Source organism: Mus pahari, chromosome 7, assembly GCF_900095145.1.
Source record: "Mus pahari chromosome 7, PAHARI_EIJ_v1.1, whole genome shotgun sequence".
Taxonomy (NCBI): domain Eukaryota; kingdom Metazoa; phylum Chordata; class Mammalia; order Rodentia; family Muridae; genus Mus; species Mus pahari.
This window is the reverse complement of record NC_034596.1, coordinates 86,414,921-86,427,127: the sequence shown is the minus strand read 5'-3', so window position 1 is coordinate 86,427,127 and position 12,207 is coordinate 86,414,921. Positions and strand designations below refer to the sequence as shown.

Here is a 12,207-nt window from a genome sequence, read left to right as displayed (position 1 = left end):
GAGCGGGGCAAGAAGGCAGGCTCCAGGTCTGTAAAGACCGCTTAGCCAGTTTCTTCCGGGAAAGGCAAGTAGAGGCCCTGCTCAGAGCATGCTGGGACTTGCAGTTTATCTCCTGTCATTTCCTGTGATTTCTTGCCACATCTCCCAGCTCTGGCGTGTGGGATGGACTACAGCTCCCAGAGGGCCAAGCGGCGGCGGCGCGTCCTGTGCTCTAGCGGTGCCTGGGCGGCTAGTTCAAGTTGCCATAGCTGCGAGTCCCGGGTGAGCGGAGTCGGTTGCGAGGCAGCGTTGGGTCAGTTGCACCTTAGGGGTCGCTGGTAGCCGCGGGAGCCGGGTGGGGCCTCGGCGATGATCCGGCGTTAAGAACTTGGAGTCACCTTGGGTCTAAGGTACTTGCCCTTATCTATTCTCTTGTCCTTTCTCTCATTTCCCTCTGCAGAGACTTTTGCGTCCCACTTCCCCTTGTCCTAGGGTGGAGACACAAGAGCTGCAGGGGTATGTGGGGTGGACCGGGAGTGTGGGTGCAGTGTTTGGTGACGTGGGGTACATGGCGTGTTTGCATCCCTCAGCAGCTCGTCCACGGTCAGGTCCTGGCCACCTCACTCAACGCGCCTTGTCCTGGCTTTGGAGCAGATTGCCCAGGGCTTCCCCCTAGACACTTCAAGCTGTCTGACATTGGTTTTGACTGCCCCAGGGGTATAATTGGTGCTTATCTCTGTCCTCTGCTAAGTTAGGAGATGCCCGGGGTCATAGTGGTTAGCCGCCCCCTTTTGGAATTAATTAGTAGAAATACCAAACTTTGAATTCCAGCTGCCATCTGTGTTGGTTTAAAGGAGTGGGTCTGTTAGGCAAAGCTAGATGTTGTAGCGTCCTTGTCAGGATTATGCAAAACATTTGGCGCAGTGCCTCGCACCTAGCAAATTCCCACTACTTCTTCCTAAAACTGATTGCGTCTAACAGAAATAGCATACGAACCGTACAGGTGGTTTTTAGTTTTATAGTACCTGTATTAAAATAAAAGTAAAAGGAAACTTTTGAGGAAACTTTTGAGGACTAATCTTAATTTATTTGGCACATGGCATAAAATGTACTGAAGTATATTTTACTTCATTAAATATACATGTAGTAAATATGAAACTTGCATCTACACACACATATCTATCTATCTGTCTATCTATCTATCTATCGACAGGGTTCCACTGTGTGGCACTGGTTGGCCTGGAACTCACAGTGTAGCCCAGACAGGTCTAGACATTGCAGAGATCCACCTGCCCCTCCCTCCACATGCTGAGTGCAAAGGCTTCTGGCACTACCAGGGCTTTATGTTTTTGGATAATGGTACAGGATGGTCAGAATCCGGCATGTATTGATATTTCATATTCACAGTGTGTATCAGCCAGGTTTCTGTTGTCATAGCCATCTAACTGCTGCATCGGACAGGCAAGAGAGAAGATGAACTTTGACAGTTGTAACTTGGTATACGGCAGTGGTTCTCAACCTTCGAGTCGTATTGGCATTGGGAATCACATGACCCTTTCACAGGGGTCACCTTAGACCCTTGCAAAGCACAGGTATTGAAGTTATAATTCATGACTGTAGCAAAACTACAGGTATGAAGTAGTAACACAGAGAATTGTATGGTTGGAGGACCAACCCATGACATGAGGAACTGTATTGAAGGGTCGTGGCATAGGAAGGCTGAGAACCACTGGCATAGAGAAATTTCATCGTGCCTAGGGCTCATCATGTGATGAAGGCTGCTTTGTCAGAAAAGTGTGTAGTAGGCCTTTGCTTAACTGGCCTCTTGAATGTCTCCGAGTCTCACATCTCTTTTCTTTCCCCAGAATACCCTTCTTGGAATGGCTTATTGAAGTATACAGATATCGGCTTTGTTAGATGATTTTTCTAAGGATCCTTACAGTTTTGGAAGTAGTCATAAAGTGTTGAGAACCCTTTCTACTCTTTGCACTTTCCTACAACCAAGTACATAATGCATTTATTTATTTGTTTGATCTGTGAGAAATGATCCACCATATGTAATATTGTCTTTAAAGAGGTGGAGGCTAGCCTAGACTTACACATGAGCCAGCACGTTTCTCTTACTACTAAAGTTAGTCTCCCACCTTACAGTTATACTCAGAGTGAGTACTTTCTCTAGACTTGGGGTACAACTCACCCCCTAGCATAACCTAGCAAGTCTAGTGATGGTGAGTTATGGACAGAAGATAACAGTTACTAGGGATTCGCAGGTACCATGGGCTTCTGGATGACATAGGAGTGTATTGTCACTCCTCCTGATATGCTCTAATCTGTGCATAGGAAAGATGCAGTCATTTTCATTAAAAATTCAAGTTACAGTTCTGTCTGCTCCTGTCTCGCTGGTTTGTAGGTGTTTTGGAGGGTGTGTAGAGGCAACCCGAAAGATCATCTACTCGACTAGACCTCTTGCCCTGAACCTCATGAAGAAATGATAGGAGGCAGGCACCCTGAGCTCAAAGGACTGCAGCGTAGAGTTCTGGGAGTGCACTTTGTAAGTATGCTTTCTTTCCCGAGTGTAGCATCTGAGGAGATTGTATACATTTACTGAATATTCAAAGTGGAAAGGGCCATGCCAACAGTGGGAATTGGGGTGGGGGCAAGAAGCCCCCTTTTGATATTCGTATGAAAATAAAACATGGTAGCTGCTTTATTAAACAAGTGTTTGGAAACCTGCTCTCTCCCAGAGAGGGCTGAGGTCCCTTTCCCAGACAATACGCTCAACTGCTTTTCACACTTATCAGCATTTGTCAGAGATGTGTTGGAGGTGCAGATAGGCTCCGTGCTTGGAAATCCCTGAGCCAAAAGAGTGATTGTTATTTCCAGAGTCTCCCAACTCCAGATTCCTAGTCCTGCCCCCTGCACAGGACCTCATGGCTATTTACCTCATGGTTCTCTAGTGGATTTGACTTGCCCCCACCATTTCTGGATTGATCTTTCTAAATGCTAAAAGGATCCCACTTTCTTTTCTTTTTTAAACACAATGAATGGTCTTTTGAAGTAAATAGTTGTAATTTGTGATTTCCATAAATTGATCACATTCAACACAAACTGTCATTGGTTATCAAAGATTTAGTGTTAAAGCTTAATTTTTGTAATAGATTCAAAATTCTGGACTTTGAAAAAAAAATGCCTTCTGTTGTATTTTGATGATGAAAGGTGCTGATGCAGGCGTTCTGGGGCCCTGCACTCAGTTCCTACCAAGACTTCTCATGTGGAAAATTCTTAGAATTCACTAATTTTAGAGTTAGAAAGATGTAAGTCTAGTTGGTTAATGCACTCTAGGAGTTCCCACCTACACAAATTGACACATTTGGAACTCGTATAAAAATGCTTTAGGATAGATTTACTATTAGACCTTTAATAATGTTAGGGACTCATTAGATTGGTTTGAATATAGTCATACTCTTTAAAGTCTGTTTTCCTATGTAACTATGTATTGTTAACTGATCATACAGCTACTGGAGGCACGGTTTGGAATACAGCCCAGGCTGATCTGGAACTCAGAATCCCTGCTTCAGCCTCCCCAGTGCTAGGATTTAAGGTGTGCTCCACTTACCCGAGCCACTGCCTTACCTGTTTGAACTGTTACCTTCTTGGCTTAGTGATTAGATATATTTAATGTATCCATCAATCAGGGGATTTATTTCTTATAATTCTTAAATGAAATTCTTATACCTGTATCTTATACATAAGTTGTACACACAAACACCCCCCCCCATGCACATACTTTTGTTTTCTTGAGACACTGATCATAGAAGCAGAGTTTCTGAGTCAAAGGGTGTGTATTTACTTGTTTTGCCAAGTTATTCTCTAGAAAAGTTGCCCTCATTTTTATAGATAGTATACTTTTTCTTATATAACTATTGTGGGCAGGTGCAGGGGTATGTGCTATAGGTATGTAGAAGGCAGAGGACAACTTTTGGCAGTTGGCTCTCTTCTTCCATTGTGGGCTCCCAGGACTGAATTCAAGACAAGTGCTTTTATCTGCTGAGCCACCCTGCTAGCTTTTGTAACTACTGCTTGTACACCATAGAGTGTCCTTATTAACCTGAGGGTGAGAGCTTTGCTCATCTGTCACGAACAGAAGAACAAGAACACCATTTTATTGTTTGAATTTTCAGTTCTTCAGAGAGATGAAGTATATTTATGCATTTGGTAGGGACACTTGTATTCTGTGAATTACCTGTTTATATGCCCGTTGTGCCTTTTACAACTGGAGTGTGATTATTTTTCTGTGCTTTTTAAAGAGCTAACTATTTCCCCTGGCTCCTCTATAATGTAGATATTCTGAGTTTTTCCTTTGCTTCTGGTATCTTGTTCTGATATTTAGAAATGACCTTAAGAGACTTAGCAAGCCTTTATCAGCTACTCATCTTCCTATGATTAATATAATAACCTCTAACATAAATGTGTAGACTGTTAAACGACTGGAGGATTGGAGAAGCCAGCATTTGTGGTTACGTGATGGACATTTCCAATCTGCTGTGTGCACAGGGTTTGTCGTGAAACAGGTGCTCCCGAGTGAATGAATGAGTGCTTGTGAATGAGCAAGTTCACACATGAATGGGTGTGTGAATTAAAAGCTGAGCTGGAGCTAGACTCTTTCCAACGAAGAGCGACGTTGCGGAAGAAGTGGGCTATGATTTTTATTTTAAAAGATGGATAGTCAGTTTTACAGATTGAGGTAAAAGGAAAAGCTTCATGGTGGGCAGGTGAAGGTTTTCAGATGTCAAAAATGGATTTGTTCATAAGCAATAATTGATATGCTGAAACTCACCGGGTGAAGAGCTCTGGTGAAGAAGAGATTATATAATTTGGAGTTTAGATAGTACAGGCAATTGTACTAAGTGCATTTACCCTATGTAACCAAGTAGCTGCAAGTGACCATTGTAAGTTCAAATGACTTCACAGATAATTGAGTAAACTCTGGTTTGGTCTAGTCACTAGGCAGTTTTAATATATGCTACATAAATTTGTAATGCTGCCTTGTTTACCATATAATAGACATTAGTATTAATAGTATTCACAGTAATAGTACATGGCTCAATCAATATTGATTTAAGGCTTCAAATAATTAATTTAGACCCTTTGTTAATGAAATTTCTCCATTTAATAATTGCTTAACTAGTACTTGCTATTTGTAAAGCTCTGTACTTTGAACTTTGTTTCTGGATTAATTGAGACAGGATAATTAAAAAAAAAAAACTAGTTGCAAATTAATTTGCTAGTGGTCCAGCGCACGCCAGACACTGTGCTGGCTGCCGGGCTTCAGCCATGGCTGATCCATTTTGTGTTTCTTTAAGGGCATAATTGAAACTGAGTGTTTTATAAAAGAAGTAGGTTTGTGTGTTTCACAATCCTAGTTGTCACAGAGTCCTACCAGCATAGTCCTGTGTTCTGCTACACATCCTTGAACCATTAATGTGTTACATCATGGTAGGGAAGAATAGATGAGTGGGTCAGGGAATGTCATGTTGTGAGAGAGTGAGTGGGAGAGCCACTGATAAAGCCACGCTGGCTTTATAAGAATCTACTTTTCAGATGTGTAGCACAGTCACTCAAGATCTAGCCTATTCATGAGAGCTGGAGATTTGCCCCTCTTTGAGGGTGCTCTTAGTGTCCTTCCTCCAATTCACAGCATTGGTTCTCAACCTTTGGGTCACGACCCCCTGGGGGGTGTCACATATCGATTCATAACAGTAGTAAAATTACAGTTATACAGTAGCAATGAAATAATATTATGGTTAGGGTCACCACAGCCTGAGGAACTGTATTAAAGGGTTGCTGCACTAGGAAGGTTGAGAACCACTGATGTGGAGTTTTCACTGCCTCTAGATTGTCAATCTTAGAGAGCAAGCTTTCAGCAAGTAAATGTTTGTGGGGATAAGGCACATATAACTATAGCAAATCATGAATATGTCTTTGTTGAGACTTCCAGGGTTCACAGATGGATAGGAAATGGCCAGCCAGAACTTCATAGGCTGGGTTGATGTAGTATCTACCATGGGAGTACAGCAGAGTGCGCTGGGGCCAGACGTGGGCTTGGGCAGAGAAGGGAGGCTTTCTCACAGGCCTTTCTTCCGATTTGAATCTTGACTGGGAAGTAGGAGACAAGGATGGATGGCTAGGAATGTGGCCCTTGAGAAAGGTTCAGAGAGTGAAAAGAATTTTATGAGGTAGTAAGACTGGATAGGCCCCATGGTGAGTGGAGTGTGACATAGTTGGAAAAGAGTTCCGTGGTACAAACAGTCACGACTTTTAGGGAATGTTCAACATCTCCATTTCCCAGTTTTACTGGAGATGAGCAGTGCTGAGATTTCAGAGCTGTTAGAAGGAAAGACTGCCTTTGCCTGGATATGGAAGACTTCACTCACGAGGTCATATTTTGCTCTGCCTGAAGCGATAAACAGATTGAAATAAGTAGGAGTGGACAGGAGTTGGCTTCATGGCATAAGGTAGGGCCATGAGAAGGGTGGCTAGCTGGGGTCTTGAATTCCTGATTCACAGACCTCAACCCAGTCATAGGAAGTACGAGATTTAGACTCCAGTTTTGTTATTGGACTTTTAAAAAACAAAGCAAATGTGGTTAGTACTGTACTCAAACCACCATCATTCTTAGCAGCATAAGAAAGGTCCGTAATTGTATCATCTTTACAGGATTGCCACAGAAATCATGAGACAGTGCTAAGGAAAATCCTCTCAGAGTTCTAAAGCCGGGTGTAAAGTAAAGGGAAATGGCACTAGGAGGTGTCCTTTCTTACAGTTGTCTCCTTCACTAGGAAATCAAGTAGCTTTAAAATCAGGAAGAGGAAAAGTATGCTTTATGATACAGAAAAATAGCTTGTTTTTTTTAAATATTTATTTATTTTTTACAAAACCCTGAAATTATTATACTTTTATGATTATTTCCCCCATCTCAAAACATGATAAGCTGTCATGTGCTACACTATCTGCTTGTGTGTGCGTGTGTGTGCATGTGTGTCTGTGCATGCTTGTATTCTGATTTGAATGTATCCTTTCCCTTCCATCACTGGAAAGGATGTCACATAGATCTATAATCTGAGTCCATCCTGTTGGATTGAGAGGAAAGTTCAACAAATAACTCTTTTCAGAACCAAAGCAAGTCAATCGTTATGATAGTAAAATACTGTTTCGTGACGGTTAGCCTTATCTGTATAGCAAACAAAACCTTGGAGACATACAACAATAACCGTTCAGTCCTCCCCAGTAGGTTAGCCATGCTATCTACTTAGCATGGCTAGACTTGTTCTGTTGTCTGGAGGGCAGCTGGCTCATCTGCTGCTCTAGGCTGGAAGACCCAGGACACTTCTGGGTCCTGTGTCAGGAAGTAAGGTGGAAAAGACAGGAGAGGTGAGAGCCAGGCTCAGGGGCAATCCCATCTCTCTAGGCTGCTACAGTTAAAGTCCTGCAAGGCAGGTAGCTGAGCTCATAATTAACAGTTAACTATTTAGGGCAGGAGGAAAATCTATAGAGGTGAAGATTTGGTTGAAATTTAATGTATTAACACCCCAATTTAGTTTCTTCATATTAGTGCAAATCTTCTCTATGTAGCTTGCTTAAAGTAAAGTAGTAAATATTTCTTCCCAGTTTTAAAGTCTGCAGTGTTTGAGACAGGCTTGCTAAGTTGCTCAGACAGGTCTCGAACTTTTGAGCCTCTTGTCTTTGCCTCCTGAATGCTGTGATGACAAGTTTAGGCTGCCATCCTTGGGTTATCTTTGCCCTGCAAAGAATGATTCAGTAAAGGAAGAATGGCTGACAGGCTTCTGGGGTTCCTTGCTGTCCCACATGTGCGGGACTGGCTAATGGACTACTGAGTGCCGACTTGGAGCTTGTATAAATTAACAGGAGGAGTCTGAGGTGAGAAGTTACAGAAGGGCACCGATGTAAGGAAAAAAGGAACAACTCGCTGACAGCTGTTTGTACATGACAACCTTCGCCAACTTGGTGACTTTTTCACCTGAAGGGTGAACTGCGCTGCCAAGCTCTACGGCTGTTGAGACAGGGAGAAATACATTCTGAAAATTGAATTTGGTTGATGATTAAGTTTAGAACACATTTCCCTTCTCAATATCAATGTCATTACCTTGAACATCTTTTTAAGGACAGTTGCCTTGGGTAGGGACAGCTGAGGCACATAGAGGCTATAGAAGTAATCACCCACTTACCATGCACTAGTCAGTCTTTGTGAAATATCACCCTTGATGCTGGGTGCTTATCTTTTATGGAACAGCTTGCAAATCCTAATTGTTTTAAACCGACTCCGAGGAGAAGAGATTTGAGAATCAATAAATCATGGCTCTCATACATACAAATGTGCCTCATTACAATGAAGACAATCTGATGGCTCCTTAGGTCAAATAACAAAAGGGGTGGACTTGAGTTCCTAAAGGCTCACTCCAGTCCTCTTATTACAGGGCTTGAAAGCAGTTTTCTCTTTCTAGTCTCAATGGCCAGGGCTGCATATGGCTATTTGTTTAGATGGGATGAATGGATGAGGGTTCATTGCTCGCTCTGGTGGTTGTATGTCTTCTTTATAAGGTTCATTAAGGCAAAAGCAACAATATTTATTTATCTATGTATTGATGTATTAGGAGAAGCTAAGTAAACTATTCTCAGAACTGTGCCATCTACTATTCAAACACAGCTTTTGGTATGATTTTATAGACCCAAGGTCTTAGTCCTCTCTTGAGCCTTGGACAGGTTCTGGTCTGAAAAGCAAATGTATTTTCTTTCAGTGAGTTTTGCTGCACAGGGAGGTATTGGTAGCTTGTGTTCTTTCTGCAGCTGAAGGAAATGCTTTCTCACCCTCAGTTTCCTTAGGTTGTTGAGATTTGATGGTTCATGCCTTTCTGCTGCTGTGTGTCTCTGACATTTATGATGATGAGAATGGGTTTTTCAATTCAGTTGAATTGCTCTTCCTTTGTATTTTTACAATGATGAAAACTTTTCCTGGAACAACATAGATGGTTTTCTACTTGTCTTAATATTTGTTTGTTTCTTCTATTTTTATTTTTATCTTCAATTTTTTTACTTATTCTCCTCTCATACAATACATCCTCACCACACTTTGCCCTCCCTCCACTCCTGTTTCCCTTCCCACCTCCCCTCTCCCCAGATCTACTCTTCCTCTGCTTCACTTCAGAGAACAGGCCTCCCAGGGATATCAAGCAAACATGGGAATATGGCATAACAAGTAAGATGAGGCACAGATCCCGGTAACTCGGCTGGACAAGGCAACTGAGCAGGAGGAAAAGGGTCCCAAGAGCCGGCAAAGAGTCAGAGACAGCCCCACTCATGCTGTTGGGAGTTCTACAAGAATACCAAGCTACACAACTAGGATAGATGCAGTGGACCTAGTGCAGACCCACACAGGCTCCATGGTTGCTGCTTCATTCTCTGTCTCTGTGAGCCCCTGTGAGCCCTGCTTAGTTGATTCTGTGGGCTGTGTTCTCATAGTGTCCTCGACCTCTCTGGCTTCCTCCCTCTCTTCCCTTGGGTTTCCCAAGCTTTGGCTATGGGCTGTGGGTCTCTGTATCTGCTGCTATCAGTTGCTGGATGATCCTAGCTGATGACAGTCTGGCTAGGCACCAATCTATGAGTAGCAGAATATCATTAGGAATTATTAACTTTTATTTATTTTTTATTTTTTGCCAGTTGTGCTTGGGTCTCTATGCTTTTGGCAGTGTTGGGGATTCTCTCTCGTGGAGTGGGTCTCAAGTTAGACCAGTCATTGGTTGGCGACTCCCACAAGCTCTGTGGCACCATTACCCCAGCACATCTTGTAGAACATCTTGTTGGATATCTTGTAGGACCAATTGTAGGTGGGAAGCCTTGCCTGATTGCAAAATATGGTGGGTTCAGTCTCTCTCTCTCTCTCTCTCTCTCTCTCTCTCTCTCTCTCTCTCTCTCTCTTGGAATCCTCACTAGGGTCACTCTCATAGATTCCAGGGAGTTCCCACTGCATGGCTTTCCACATAATTCCCCAAGCATCCCTCAATTCTAGTTGTCTCTTCTCACACTCTCTTCAGCTCCATCCTTCCTCTACCCTCCACTTGATCCCTCCTGTTCCCATCTCCACTAGCCTCCTGCCTATCCACTCTATATTCCCTTCCCTGAAAGATCCATGTATCCCTGCTTGAGCCTTCCTTGTTACTTAGCCTCTCTGGGTCTGTGGATTGTAGTATGATTATCCTTTACTTTATAGCTAATATCTACTTATAAGTGAGTACACACCATGTTTGTTTTTCTGTATCTGGGTTGCCTCACTCAGGATTTTTTTCTTGTTCCATTCATTTGCCTGCCAATATCATGTTGTTGTTGTTTTAAACAGCTGAGTAATACTCTACTCCACTGTATAAATGTACCACATTTTGGTTATCCATTCTTTGGTTGAGGGATACCTAGCTTTTAAAGCTTCTTTACAAAGCCTCAGATTTCAGTGTTGACTACTTGTCGTTCAAGGAACCATTCTTGATTTATTCTCTAAAGCAGTATTTCATCACAAGCACTACACAATGCCTTTGCATATTTATGCTTTCAAATGGTCCTTTGACGTGTGTTCATTCTGGCATTTGGGTTGTCTCTTAGTAAGCCAGCCTTGAAAGAATGTCCTTCAGCATACCTACAAAGAGAATATGCAGCACCAGAAAGTTTCTTTTAGTTCATAACTCATGGTAAATGGTTCTGTGGCTGAAGTGAAATATAGAGACAGCTCCTGTGAACTTGCTTCTTCAGCCTACCACCAGGTGAGAATTATTGAAGTGGTGGAGCCTAGGGAAGTGTCAGGAACTAGGAATTAGGGTCAGGAAGTTGTCAGACAGGAAAAGGAAACAGGTCCACCATGGAAAAGCGAGTTCTTGGAAGGAAGGATGTTGAATTCGTTTGCAGTTGTCAGCTTGTCATTCTGCTGGGCTTGAAGGTGGTCTTTGTTTCTTTCTTAAGTGTATATTTATATTTCCTTCTGATTATATATTAATATAAGTTCATTATTGAAGATTCATAAAGGATAAGAGTATGAAAGCTTAGAAGAATACAAATTGGTAATATACTTTGGAGGGTAAATATACTTTGGGGGAGTAATTTATTTCCTATTACTCCTCCTGTTTCCTGAGCCTCTAAATTTACATGCTAGTAATTTATGCACATACCCAGAAAACATAACACTTATTACAAAACTGGAAGTCATACTTTAGCCTTGCTTTGGCATTAACTGTTCTTTGGATCAGGATTTTTAGTGGCTATTTAGTGTCCCCTTGTAGGGTTCCATTGTATAGTAATGGCTGTCCCACTGGATGGTCTGGGGTTTAGCCATTCTTTCCTATTCTGAATTCATAGAGTTTTTTTTTTTTTCTCTAGTACAACTTCACAGCAAAATTCTTTATATACAAATTTTCAGTTAGTTTTGTTTAGGGATCATTTCTCAATGTGTAATTACAAGGTCAAAGGTACAAACAGTTCTTGGCAGGTAGTTGTGTGCTAATAGCCAGACCATTGTTATCAATTTGCACATTTCCCTTAGAAGAGCTCCTGGATGCTCATTTTCCTGAAGCCCAGCTCTCTGCAGACATTATGCATCCTCATTGCTTACTTTACGTTTCTTAGACTATTTTGTTGTTTTTTCTTTGATGTGCATATTTATTTTCTTTTGTTACCACTCAGTGTGTTTGTCAACATAAAATGACTGATTATCACATATTAGCAAATTTCACTGGGGACAAAGTTTTCTGGAGTCTATTTTCTCTAGTGCCAGTGTTCTTAGGTATATAGCACACTTAAAAACTAAATTTGAACTGAGTGTAAAATAATATATTGTTAATAATGAATAAATAGCATGTAGTTGTGCTTTTCTTTTGGGGGCTCATAACTGTTTTCATGGCCTCCATACATCTCCCCTATCTTTAGACAAGTGTTATTAAAATAAAATTATATCATTTTTCTCCATTCCCCATACCCTTTCCCCCTTTTCCACTTCCAGCTCCCACCATGTCTCACTCACCTTACTCCCATTTGCTTTCAAATTCATGCTCTCCTCTTTTTTGCTATTGCTATTGCTATTGCTATTGCTATTGCTATTGCTATTGCTATTGCTATTGCTATGCTCTCTCTCTCTCTCTCTCTCTCTCTCTCTCTCTCTCTCTCTCACACACA

The 12,207-nt window shown here is 41.9% G+C and overlaps 1 protein-coding gene across 1 annotated transcript in view; it reads left to right on the top strand.

The window, feature by feature from the left end:
• The first annotated feature begins 213 nt into the window (after positions 1-213).
• The window catches only part of Cep128 (centrosomal protein 128), a 345,407-nt gene continuing 333,413 nt past the window's right edge, over positions 214-12,207 (top strand). Inside the window, exons 1-2 of the mRNA XM_021201917.1 lie at positions 214-389; positions 2,390-2,530. The gene's annotated coding sequence lies outside the window, so the exon portion shown is untranslated. The remainder of the gene's footprint in view (positions 390-2,389; positions 2,531-12,207) is intronic.